Below are 12,697 nucleotides of genomic sequence, written 5' to 3' on the forward strand. Positions count from 1 at the left end.
CCTGGTGATATTGAGAGGTGAAGCCAGCTGGGCTTCTGGGTTGGCTGGGGACTTGGAGAACTTTAGCGTCTAGCTAGAGGATTGTAAATGCACTACTCAGTGCTCTGTGTAGCTAAAGGTTTGTAAACGCACCAATCAGCACTCTGTAAAAATGCACCAATCAGCACTGTGTGTAGCAAAAAGTTTGTAAACACACCAATCAGCACTCTGTAAAAATGGACCAATCAGTGCTCTGTAAAATGGACCAATCGGCACTCTGTAAAATGGACCAATCAGCAGGACGTGGGTGGGGCCAAATAAGGGAATAAAATCTGGCCACCAGCACCAGCAGCAGCAACCCGCTCCAGTCCTCTTCCAAGCTGTGGAAGCTTTGTTCTTTCGCTCTTCACAGTAAATCTTGCTGCTGCTCACTCTTTGGGTCCGCACTACCTTTATGAGCTTAACATTCACGGTGAAGGTCTGTGGCTTCACTACTTAAGTCAGTGAGACCACGAACCCACCAGGAGGAAGAAACAACTCGGGACACATCACCTTTAAGAGCTGTAATGCTCACTGCGAAGGTCTGCAGCTTCACTTCTGAAGTCAATGAGACCACAAACCCACCAGAAGGAAGAAACTCTGGTCACATCTGAACATCAGAAGGAACAAACTCTGGACACACCATCTTTAAGAACTGTCACACTGACCGTGAGGGTCCACGGCTTCATTCTTGAAGTCAGCAAGACCAAGAACCCACCGAAAGGAACCAATTCCAGACACATTTTGGTGACCACCAAGGGACTATCACCAAGCAGTGAGTACCATTGGACCCCTTTCCCTTGCTATTCTGTCCTATTTTGCCTTAGAATTTGGGGGCTAAATACCAGGCACATGTTGGCCAATTAAAAGCAACTAGCACGGCCACCAGACTAAAGACACAGGTGTCAGGTTTTCTGGGAAAGGGCTCTCTAACAACCCCCGACTCTTCAGAGTTGAGAGCATTGGTTTGCCTGGAACCAGCTTCTGCTTTTCCTATACTTCCGGGCTGAGACGAGGGTCGATAGGAAAGCCATTCAGCTCCAGGGTTCCAACAACAAGTTGGTTGACCTTGCGGCCATGAGCAGAACTCTCAAAGTCATGTCACCCAAGCGAGACTCGCTCATCTATCCTATCTATCCTGACCCTTCCTCCCTGGGTCCTAATGCCTGTCAGACAAACTTCCTCTTGCCTCTCTTCTCCGATGCTAATCCCGCTTCTAAAAACCATTCCCTGTCTCTGGTGTTTTCTAGTTTCTCCTATAGGAATTATTTATGGTATAAACTCCAGTACTCTCTTTCCTTCTTTTAGCACCTGGGCTCACCAATCAGAAAGACATCATTTTTGCCCGAAGCCCCATCATAGAGGGGACTATCTGGAATTTAGAATCCCTCCTCAGACAAGCAGGCCTAACAAAAGCTATTCCTGAAGCTAGGATATGGGGAGCTTCAGAAATGATATCCTTCCTAGGCAAGTGAGGACAAAAGGCATCACTCTTCCAACTCTGGAGATCCCTCCCCTTCCTCAGGGTATGGCCCTCCACTTCATTTTTGGGGCATAATGTCTTTATAGGACAAGAGTAAAGTCCCAATACTAACACAAGAATGCTTAGGACTGTAACAGTTTTTCGAGAATGCATCAGTAAGGGTCACTAAATCTGACATTCCTCATTACTCCTTGTGGTCTAGGAGGAAAACTAGTATTTCTGCTGCTGCATCGGTGAGCACAACTATTCTGATCAGCAGGGTCCAGGAACTGGACAGGTTCTTAGGCAGGGGGAGAAACAAACCAAAACTGTAGGCAGTTTTGTCTTTCAGATGGGAAACACTCAGGCATCAATAGGCTCACCCTTGAAATGCATCCTAAGCCACTGGGACCAATTTGACCTGCAAACCCTGAAAAAGAGGTGGCTCATTTTTTTCCTGTACTACACCTTGGTCCCAATATTCTCTCTCTGATGGGGAAAAATGGCCACCTGAGGGAAATATACATTACAATACTATCCTGCAGCTTGAACTTTTCTGTAAGAGGGAAGGCACATAAAGTGAAATACCTTACGTCCAAGCTTTCTTTTCACTGAAGGAGAATACACAACTATGCAAAGCTTGCAATTTGCATCCCACAGGAAGACCTCTCAGCTTACCCCCATATCCTAACCTCCCTATAGCTTCCTTCCTGTTGATGATAGGCCTCCTCTAATCTCCCCTTCCCAGAAGGAAATAAGCAAAGAAATGTCCAAAGGACCATAAAAACCCCCGGGCTATTGATTATGTCCCCTTCAAGCTGTAGGGGGAGGGGAATTTGGCCCAACCTGGGTACATGTCCCTGTCTCCTGCTCTGATTTAAAGCAGATCAAGGCAGACCTGGGGAGGTTTTCAGATGATCCTGATAGGTACATAGATGTCCTATAGGGTCTAGGGCAAACCTTCGATCTCACTTGGAGAGATGTCATACTATTGTTAGATCAAACCCTGGCCTTTAATGAAAAGAATGTGGCTTTAGCTGCAGCCCGAGAGTTTGGAGAGACCTGGTATCTTAGTCAAGTAAATGATAGAATGAAAGTTGAAGAAAGGGACAAATTCCTACGGGTCAGCAAGCCATGCCCAGTATGGATCCCCACTGGGACCTTGACTCAGATCATGGGGACTGGAGTCATAAACATCCGTTGACCTGTGTTCTAGAAGGACTAAGGAGAGTTAGGAAAAAGCCCATGAATTATTCAATGATGTCCACCATAACTCAGGGAAAGGAAGAAAATCCTTCTGCCTTCCTTGAGCGGCTATGGGAAGCCTTAAGAAAATATACTCCCCTGTCATCTGACTCACTCAAGGGTCAATTGATCCTAAAAGATAAGTTTATTACCCAATCAGCCACAGATACCAGGAGAAAGCTCCAAAAGGGAGCCCTGGGCCCTGAACAAAATCTGGAGGCATTATTAAACCTGGCAACCTTGGTGTTCTATAATAGGGACCAAGAGGAACATGCCCAAAGGAAAAGCGAGATCAGAGAAAGGCTGCAGCCTTAGTCATGGCCTTCAAACAAACCTTGGTGGTTCAGAGAGGACAGAAAATGGAGCAGGCCAATCACCCTGTAGGGCTTGTTATCAGTGTGGTTTACAAGGACACTTTAAAAAAGATTGTCCAATGAGAAACTGCCCCCTCGTCCATGTCCACTGTGCCGAGGCAATCACTGGAAGGTGCACTGCCCAGACTGCAGTGGTTCTCTAGGCCAGAAGCCCCCAACCAGATGATCCAACAACAGGACTGAGGGTGCCCGGGGCAAGCACCAGCTCATGTCATCACCCTCACTGAGCCCCGGGTACGTTTAACTATTGAGGGCCAGGAAACTGACTTCCTCCTGGACACTGGCACAGCCTTCTCAGTATTAATCTCCTGTCCCGGACAACTGTCATCAAGGTTTGTTACCATCCGAGGAATCCTGGGACAGCCTGTAACCAGGTATTTCTCCCACCTCCTCAGTTGTAATTGAGAGACTTTGCTCTTTTCACATGCCTTTCTTGTTATGCCTGAAAGTCCCACACCCTTATTAGGGAGGGATATATTGACCAAAGCTGGAGCTATTATCTACATGAATATGGGGAACAAGTTACCCATTTGTTGTCCTCTACTTGAGGAGGGAATCAACCCTGAAGTCTGGGCATTGGAAGGGTAATTTGGAAGGGTAAAAAATGCCCACCCAGTCCAAATCAGGCTAAAAGATCCCACCACTTTTCCTTATCAAAGGCAATATCCCTCCAGGTCTGAAGTTCATGAAAGATTTCAGGATATTGTTAAACATTTAAAAGCTCAAGGCTTAGTAAGTAAATACAGCAGTCCTTGCATCACCCCAATTCTAGGAGTACAAAAACCAAATGGTCAGTGGAGACTAGTGCAAGATCTTAGACTCATCAGTGAGGCAGTAATTCCTCTATATCCAGTTGTACCCAACCCCTATACCCTGCTCTCTCAAATACCAGAGGAAGCAGACTGGTTCACTGTTTTGGACCTTGAGGATGCCTTCTTCTGTATTCCCCTGCACTCTGACTCCCAGTTTCTCTTTGCCTTTGAGGATCCCACAGACCACATGTCCCAACTTACGTGGACGGTCTGGCCCCAAAGGTTTAGGGATAGCCCTCATCTGTTTGGTCAGGCACTGGCCCAAGATCTAGGCCACTTCTCAAGTCCAGGCACTCTGGTCCTTCAGTATGTGGATGATTTACTTTTGGCTACCAGTTCAGAAACCTCATGCCAGCAGGCTATTCTAGATCTCTTGAACTTTCTAGCTAATCAAGGGTACAAGGCCCAGCTTTGCCTACAGCAGGTCAAATATCTATGCCTAATCTTAGCCAGAGGGACCAGAGCCTTCAGCAAGTAACAAATACAGCCTATACTTATCCTCACCCTAAGACGTTAAAACAGTTGCAGGGGTTCCTTGGAATCACCAGCTTTTGACAACTATGAATCCCCAGATACAGTGAGATAGCCAGGCTCCTCTATACTCTAATCAAGGAGACCCAGAGGGCAAATACTTATCTAGTAGAATGGGAACCAGGGGCAGAAACAGGCTTCAAAACCTTAAAGCAGGCCCTAGTACAAGCTCCAGCTTTAAGCCTTCCCACAAGCCAAAACTTCTCTGTATACATCACAGGGAGAGCAGGGATAGCTCTTGGAGTCCTTACTCACACTCATGGAACAACCCCACAACCAGTGGCATACCTAAGTAAGGAAACTGATGTAGTAGCAAAAGGCTGTCCTCACTGTTTAAAGGTAGTTGCGGTGGTGGCTGTCTTACTGTCAGAGGCTATCAAAATAATACAAGGAAAGGATCTCACTGTCTGGACTACTTATTGATGCAAATGGCATACTAAGTGCCAAAGGAAGTTTATGGCTATCAGACAACTGCCTACTTAGATACCAGGCACTACTCCTTGAGGGACCAGTGCTTCAAATACGTACGTGCGTAGCCCTCAACACTGCCACTTTTCTCCCAGAGGATGGGGAACCAATCGAGCATGACTGCCAACAAATTGTAGTCCAGACTTATGCCGCCCGAGATGATCTCTTAGAAGTCCCCTTAGCTAATCCTGACCTTAACCTATATACAGATGGAAGTTCATTTGTGGAGAATGGGATACGAAGGGCAGGTTATGCCATCGTTGGTGATGTAATTGTACTTGAAAGTAAGCCTCTTCCCCTAGGGACTAGCGCCCAGTTAGCAGAACTAGTGGCACTTACCTGAGCCTTAGAACTGGGAAAAGGAAAAATAATAAATGTGTATACAGATAGCAAGTATGCTTATCTAATCCTACATACCCATGCTGCAGTATGGAAAGAAGAGGAGTTCCTAACCTCTGGGGGAACACCCATTAAATACCACAAGGAAATTATGGAGTTATTGGACGCAGTGCAAAAACCCAAGGAGGTGGCAGAATCTGCCAAAGCCATCAGAAAGGTGAAGGAAAAAAAGCAGAAGGAAACTGTTGGGCAGATGTTGAGGCCAAAGTTGCTGCCAGGCAGAACCTCCCATTAGAAGTACCTATGGAAGGACCCTTGGTATGGAACAACCCCCTCCAAGAGATTAAGTCCCAGTATTCCCCGACTGAAACAGAATGGGGACTTTCATGGGGGCATAGTTTTCTCCCCTTGGGTGGTTAATGACAGAAGAAGGAAAGGTACTTATACCCGAAGCCAGTCAGTGGAAAATACTTAAAACCAATCCTTCCCTGGCAAATGACTGTTGGCTTTTTATCTCTCTATCAACCTCTGCTTACGCTGCCACTCCCATTCCTGGAAATACTTGGGTCTTTACCAACTTAACCTGCCACCCTCATTGTGAAGGAAAAGAACCTTTCCGACTTCTAAATATGTAATCATTAGCTGACTTCCCTGTGTCTGATAGGACCAAGAATACCCTAACAGGACGTGCAATCCAACTTTTACGTCCTTACATTTGCAATCTCACCTATTACACAAGCAATGAAAAGCCCATACATGGCCCTGTAACTACGAATACCATCTTAACTTTCCAAGCCCCTTTATGCATCCAACGCAACCTGTTATCAGGTCTGCCCCTGGGGCACCTACTACCGCATCAGTGTAATTACATTCTACAACTTCAAGCCCCAGCTGATGACAGTAACTTCCGAGTCACCCAAACAGCTCCATTTAGACGGCTTGTCCGCCTCTCAGGGCCCCCCAAAATCATCACCTCCTGCCTGCTTAACAAAACAGTCCAGATTTTGTAATGGCAAACATACTCCCTGCATGACCATTCACCCCTGGACCCCCTGCAGCAGCGCCCCCACCACTAGTGAATGCCTTCTCATCTCCTCTTTCAATCACTCTCAAATGGTTCCTAGTAGATACAAAACAGATTTTTCTCCAATGGGAAAACAGAACACAGGGAGCCACTCAGTTTGCTCCCAACACCCCTTTCCAGCCACTCACCAGAGCTACCTTGGCAAATACTCTAGGAGTGTGGGAAATGAAAACAACAAACTCACACACCTTTCTAACATACATAACCAGTTCTGTCTACCCAGCCAAGGTGATATTCTTCTTATCTGGAATGTCGACCTACATCTGCCTCCCCACTAACTGGACAGGCACCTGCACCTTAGTCTTTCTAAGTCCCAACATTAACATTACCCCAGGAAATCAGACCCTGTCAGTACCCCTCAAAGCTCAAGTCCATCAGCAGAGAGCCATACAACTAATACCTCTACTTATCGGGTTAGGAATGGCTACTGCTACAGGAACTGGAATAGCCAGTTTATCTACTTCATTATCCTACTACCACACACTCTCAGAGGATTTCTCAGACAGTTTGCAAGAGATAACAGAATCTATCCTTACTCTACAATCCTAAGTAGACTCTTTGGCAGCAGTGACTCTCCAAAACCGCCAAGGCCTAGACTTCCTCACTGCTGAGAAAGGAGGACTCTGCACCTTCTTAGGGGAAGAGTGTTGTTTTTACACTGACCCGTCAGGGATAGTATGAGATGCTGCCTGGCATTTACAGGAAAAGGCTTCTGAAATCAGACAACGTCTTTCAAGCTCTTATACCAATCTCTGGAGTTGGGTAACATGGCTTCTCCCCTTTCTAAGTCCCATGGCAGCCATCTTGCTATTACTCACATTTGGGCCCTGTATTTTTAACCTCCTTATCAAATTTGTTTCTTCTAGGATCAAGGCCATCAAGCTACCGATGATCTTACAAATTTAACCCCAAAAGGGCTCAACTAACAATGTCTACCAAGGACACCTGGACCGACCCACTTGCCCGTTCACTGGCCTAAAGAATTCCCCTCTGGCGGTCACTAGAACTGCAGGGCCCCTTCTTCACCCCTATTGAGCAAGAAGTGGCTAGAGTGGTCATCGCCCAATTCCCCACAGCAGTTGGGATGTCCTGTTTAGAGGGGGATTGAGAGGTGAAGCCAGCTGGGCTTCTGGGTTGGGGATTTGGAGAACTTTTGTGTCTAGCTGGAGGATTGTAAATGCACCAATCAGTGCTCTGGTCTAGCTAAAGGTTTGTAAATGCACCAATTGGCACTCTGTAAAAATGCACCAATCAGCACTCTGTGTGTAGCTAATGGTATGTAAACACACCAGTCAGCACTCTGTAAAAACGGACCAATCATCGCTCTGTAAAATGGACCAATCATCGCTCTGTAAAATGGACCAATCAGTGCTCTGTAAAATGTACCAATCAGCAGGACGCGGGTGGCGCCAAATACGGGAATAAAAGCTGGCCACCAGCACCAGCAGCGGCAACCCACTCCGGTCCCCTTCCAAGCTGTGGAAGCTTTGTTCTTTTGCTCTTCACAATAAATCTTGCTGCTGCTCACTCTTTGGGTCTGCACTACCTTTATGAGCTTAACACTCACTGTGAAGGTCTGCAGCTTCACTCCTGAAGTCAGCCAGACTATGAACCCACCAAGAGGAAGAAACAACTCCGGACGCACCACCTTTAAGAGCTGTAACACTCACTGCAAAGGTCTGCGGCTTCACTTCTGAAGTCAGCGAGACCATGAACCCACCAGAAGGAAGATACTCCAGACACATCAGAACATCAGAAGGAACTCCGGACACACCATCTTTAAGAACTGTTAACACTCACCATGAGGGTCCATGGCTTCATTCTTGAAGTCAGCAAGACCAAGAACCCACCAGAAGGAACCAATTCCAGACACAATATTAGGGCTGGGAAGAGGAGGTGATATGACAGGTGACATTTTCTCCTCCTTCCTCTTTTCAGGCTCATCTGTGTGTAACTGAGTCAGGGTTGCTCTAATTAAAGCCCATAACATTAAAGCTGTTGCTGGGACCTGTTGCGTTTGCACATGATGTTGTTTAAGATTTCTCCCCATTTGTTCCCAGAGTTCTATGTCTAGCGTTTCTTCCTCTGGAAACCATGGGCTTGGGATCACAACAGTTTGCATTACAACAGTTTGTCTAGCATGGATGATTAGGTCCCTTAATTGAGCCTGCAAAACTGATGCTCTGCTAGCCTTAGGCAATTGTTTTAACACTTCTATATACTGTTTCTGTTGAGCTGATAACTATTGTCCCATGATAAAACTCTACTTGAACAAACTTCCCCCAGAACTTGGTAATCTCAAGTAGGCACCAGTGACTTACTGATTACTCGCTGAGGTGACCGCGCGGTTCCGTTTTTCACCTTCGTTTTCCTGGGGGGTCCATCACGTTTCCTTCACGCTTCCTTCACAACTTTCCTCATGAGGGTGGCCCTCACACTTCCTTTGCAGCTTGCCTCACGAGGGGTTCCAACTGTGGGGAGTCTGTTTCTGCAGACCCCTGACTGGTCTCACACTTCCTCACAAGAGGGCGCCAGTTGAGGTATTGCACCTCACAAGAGGGCGCCAGTTGAGGTAGCGCTCCTCACATGGGGCACCAGTTGTGGTATTGTGCCTCGTACGGGGCACCAATTGAGGTATTGCTCCTCACAAGAGGGTATTAGCTGCAGGGGTCTGCCCGCAGACCCTGACCCAAAAGACAGATGAATAAAACGTACTGTCACACACAGATACTCTGTGTTGCCAGTCCTGCTGAGTGTCCGACCGCCTGCACACCAAGAGAGGCTTGCTGCAGCTGAACCTGAGCAGCTCGCACTCTGAGCAGCTCACACTCAAGGCATTTATTTAGTATGGAATTAACAACAGACGCTTTGAATAAACACACTTGAGGGTAATTAACATGCTTAAGAACATAGTTCCATGAATGATTAAAGTTCAGGTACCAACCGGTCTAAAGTAAATAACCATTAGGGGGCAATATCCCTGGTCGACCTCCCCCGTGAGAGGACCATCTGGATAGAAGGTTGGTTAATGGAGGTAGGGTAAACAGACTTAACTGGGGAAGCCTCCATTGCCCCTAGTATTTACCCTATGACCTAATGTCCTGAGGTAAGAACCGGCTACCTTCAGCCTGTTCAATTATTACAAGCTATGTAACCTTTTGGCTTTTCAGAAGGTTTGTGACTATTTCCTATAACTTTCCCTAATATTTCCCTTTAATATTTCTGCCACAGTCTTGAGTGAATCCCAGAATAGTTAAAACCAGGGACTATGAGGGATCACCTGATTTTTGGTTCTTATGAACATGCTTTTCCTGTGTAGATGGTTGTTAAACTGGTGTTCTTGCATGGGGGACAATCAGTGGAGCCTTCCATTATATTTCACCATCTTGCTGTGCCTCCCCTGGATTAGTTCTGTTGTTTGTTTCTTTCTTTCTTTTCTGAGACAGAGTCTTGCTCTTGTTGCCCAGGCTGAAGTGCAGTGGCACAATCTAGATTCACTGCAACCTCCACCCCTTGGGTTCAAGCGACTCTCCTGCCTTAGCCTCCCAAATAGCTGTGCCTACAGGCACAAGCCACCACGCTCGGCTAAGTTTTTGTATTTTTAGTAGAGATGGGGTTCACCATATTGCCCAGGCTTGTCTCCAACTCCTGAGCTCAAGTGATCCACCTGTCTCAGTCTCCTGAAGTGTTGGGATTACAGGTCTGAGCCACCATGCCCGGCCTCGCCTGGATTAGTTCTTACAGGAATAGATTAATTCTTGCCAGAGCAGGTTGTTATAAAAGTGAGGTTGCCTCTAGTGTTTTGCATTCTCACATGTGTCTGCTTCCCTCTTGACCTCTCCCTATGTTATGACCCAGCACAAAAGCCCTCACCAGAAGCCAAGCAGATGCTGAAGCTGCACCCCTTGGACTTCTCAGTCTACAGAGCCATGAACCAAATAAACCTTTCTTAATAAATTATCCAGCTTCAGGTATTCTGCTATAGCAACACAAAAGGGACTAAGACAACTACCTTATCATAATAATACTATGATAGTCAAAATAGATAGTATCTGTTAAAATGCCGAAACAGTTTACACGTGTTATTTTTACCACATTTGAGTGATTTATTATTCGTTAATATGTAGAGCGGCAATAAGGTATAACAACATAAACACTGAGATCTCAAGGGTCCTGAGATTCTACTCTTGTTCTCCATAAATTAGCTGAGTAAATATGGTAAGTCATTTAACATTTGGGCTTTAGGTTTCTCAATCTATAAAAATGACAAAGTATCATTTAGAACCTTCTAGCTAGGAAACATATCATTTTGTGATCTCCTAAATCTAGTTTTTTCTCACATGCTGGCTCTAAGTGTTTGAGATAGGCTCTTGCTCTGTTGCCCAGACTGGAGTGCAGTGGTATGACCATGGCTCACTGCAGCCTTAACCTCCTCAGCTCAACTGATCCTCCTGCCTCAGTCACTCGAGTACCTGGGACTACAGGCTCATGTCACCACACTCAGCTATTTAAAAAAAATTTTTTGTAGAGACAGGGTTTTCCTGTGTTGCCCAGCCTGATCTCAACCTCCTGGGCTGAAGTGATCCTCCTGCTTGGGACTCTCAAAGTGCTAGGATTGCAGGTGTGAGCCACCATACCCAGCCTTTAAGTTTTCTCCATTAAGAGACTGTTGCATTTTTCCCCTTTGCTCCTGCCTTGCTGAATGAGTTCATATACATGATTATTACAAAATACAACATGCTTAGGAAAATCTGTGACACATAGAAAGAGGAATCTTTTTTCTTTTGAAACTTTCACTTACTTTGTTTTGTTTAGTTTTGAGCAGGCAATGCATTTACATTGCCCAAATTTAAAACACTATCACAAGTGACACAATGAGGAGTCCAGCTCCCTACCTTACCTGTCTACCCTTTTTCCTGCTCCCATCTTATTCCTAGCTATCCTTCCTGTGTTTTTCTATGCCAAGTTCAAACAATATAAATATGACTTTTCTAATTTTCTCCCTTTTCCTGTTAGACATTTTACTTTTTTCACTTAATAATATATTCTGGAAATTACCATACATCAGTACACAGTGAGCCACCTTCTCTCTATTTTTTTTTTCACCTTTGTATTGTTCAACTGTGGGGCAGAACCATAGTTTATTGAATGAATCCTCTAAAGAAGGACACTTGTTTCTAACATTCTGCTGTTGCAGAAAATGCTGCAAATAAATAACACTGTGCAGACATCATTTTGTATTATGTGCAGGTGGATCTGTAGAATAAATTCCCAGAAGTCAGATTCCTAGGTTAAAGAGTAAATTAAATTATGCATTAAAAAAATGTCATATTGCTCTCAACAAAATTCAGACTGTTTTGCACAACTAGCAATGTATCAGCGCGCCTGTTTTCCAACAGCCTCATCAACACAATGTGTTCAAATGTTGGATTTTTAAATAATCTGATAGGAAAAATGATATGCAGAGCGATTTTAATTTGCATGAAGAGCTTTTAAAGAAAGAGTTGAGAAGTTGAAATTTGAGGTGAGTTTTGACAGAAATAGATTCTTCAAAGTGTCCCCCAAATAGGAAGCTTCACAGTTAATATTTAAAACCTCTTGTAAATAACAATTGGCATTGAAAGCAAAATATTACTTTGTAATCCAAAGCATATTGTCAGCCAAGTTCAAGGAAGCTTGGCGATTGCTCAATCTTAAGTTACTCAATCTTAAACCAGAGAGATGAAATGGTGCATTCGTGAGCACTGGCCTTGAACTGTTAACTCTCCCAGCACTGTTAACTGGAGTTTCTTTATTGTTGAGCTCTTATCCATCCTTCGTATGAGTAATTCCAAATTAATAACTGCATGTTAATAAACTCCAAAGGTGACATTACACATATCTGATGTCTTGAACAAATATCCTAGAGCAGAATGGCAGAAACAAGATGAGAAACAGAGCTGGAGGAAATTCTGTTTTATATTGAGTCAATTAAACTCCCTCTCTCCCCGTTTCTCTTTCTCTCTCTCCACGTGCACACATCAGCAGAAGCATTTCTTTCAGATTAAAAGAAATGGAAATGTGTACATTCCATTCTATTGTCCTCTTAATTCTAAGTTAAATAAATCAATTTTAAGGAGTTGAATGCTATATAAAATATGTACTATACCTGCTGTGTTTACATGTTATAAAAACTACTATACCAAAGGCTATCTAATATCATTTCTTTTGGTAACACCCCAAACCTCATTGACTTTAAATATACACTGTGCTTCAGTTTACTCATCAGTAAAATTGTAAGGATGCTGATCCCCACCTCATAGGGTTTTTGGTGAAGATTAAATAAGTCAAAACAGCCAGGCATGGTGGCTCGCTCACGCCTGTA

General features: G+C 44.8%; 1 long non-coding RNA gene across 1 annotated transcript in view; it reads left to right on the forward strand.

The window, feature by feature from the left end:
• The window catches only part of LOC105500993, a 52,977-nt gene extending 45,528 nt beyond the window's left edge, over positions 1-7,449 (forward strand). The window contains exon 3 of the long non-coding RNA XR_001000114.1: positions 7,200-7,449. This is a non-coding gene — a long non-coding RNA (uncharacterized LOC105500993). The remainder of the gene's footprint in view (positions 1-7,199) is intronic.
• The last annotated feature ends 5,248 nt before the right edge of the window (positions 7,450-12,697 follow it).

Source organism: Colobus angolensis, unplaced genomic scaffold (assembly GCF_000951035.1).
Source record: "Colobus angolensis palliatus isolate OR3802 unplaced genomic scaffold, Cang.pa_1.0 Scaffold7, whole genome shotgun sequence".
Taxonomy (NCBI): domain Eukaryota; kingdom Metazoa; phylum Chordata; class Mammalia; order Primates; family Cercopithecidae; genus Colobus; species Colobus angolensis.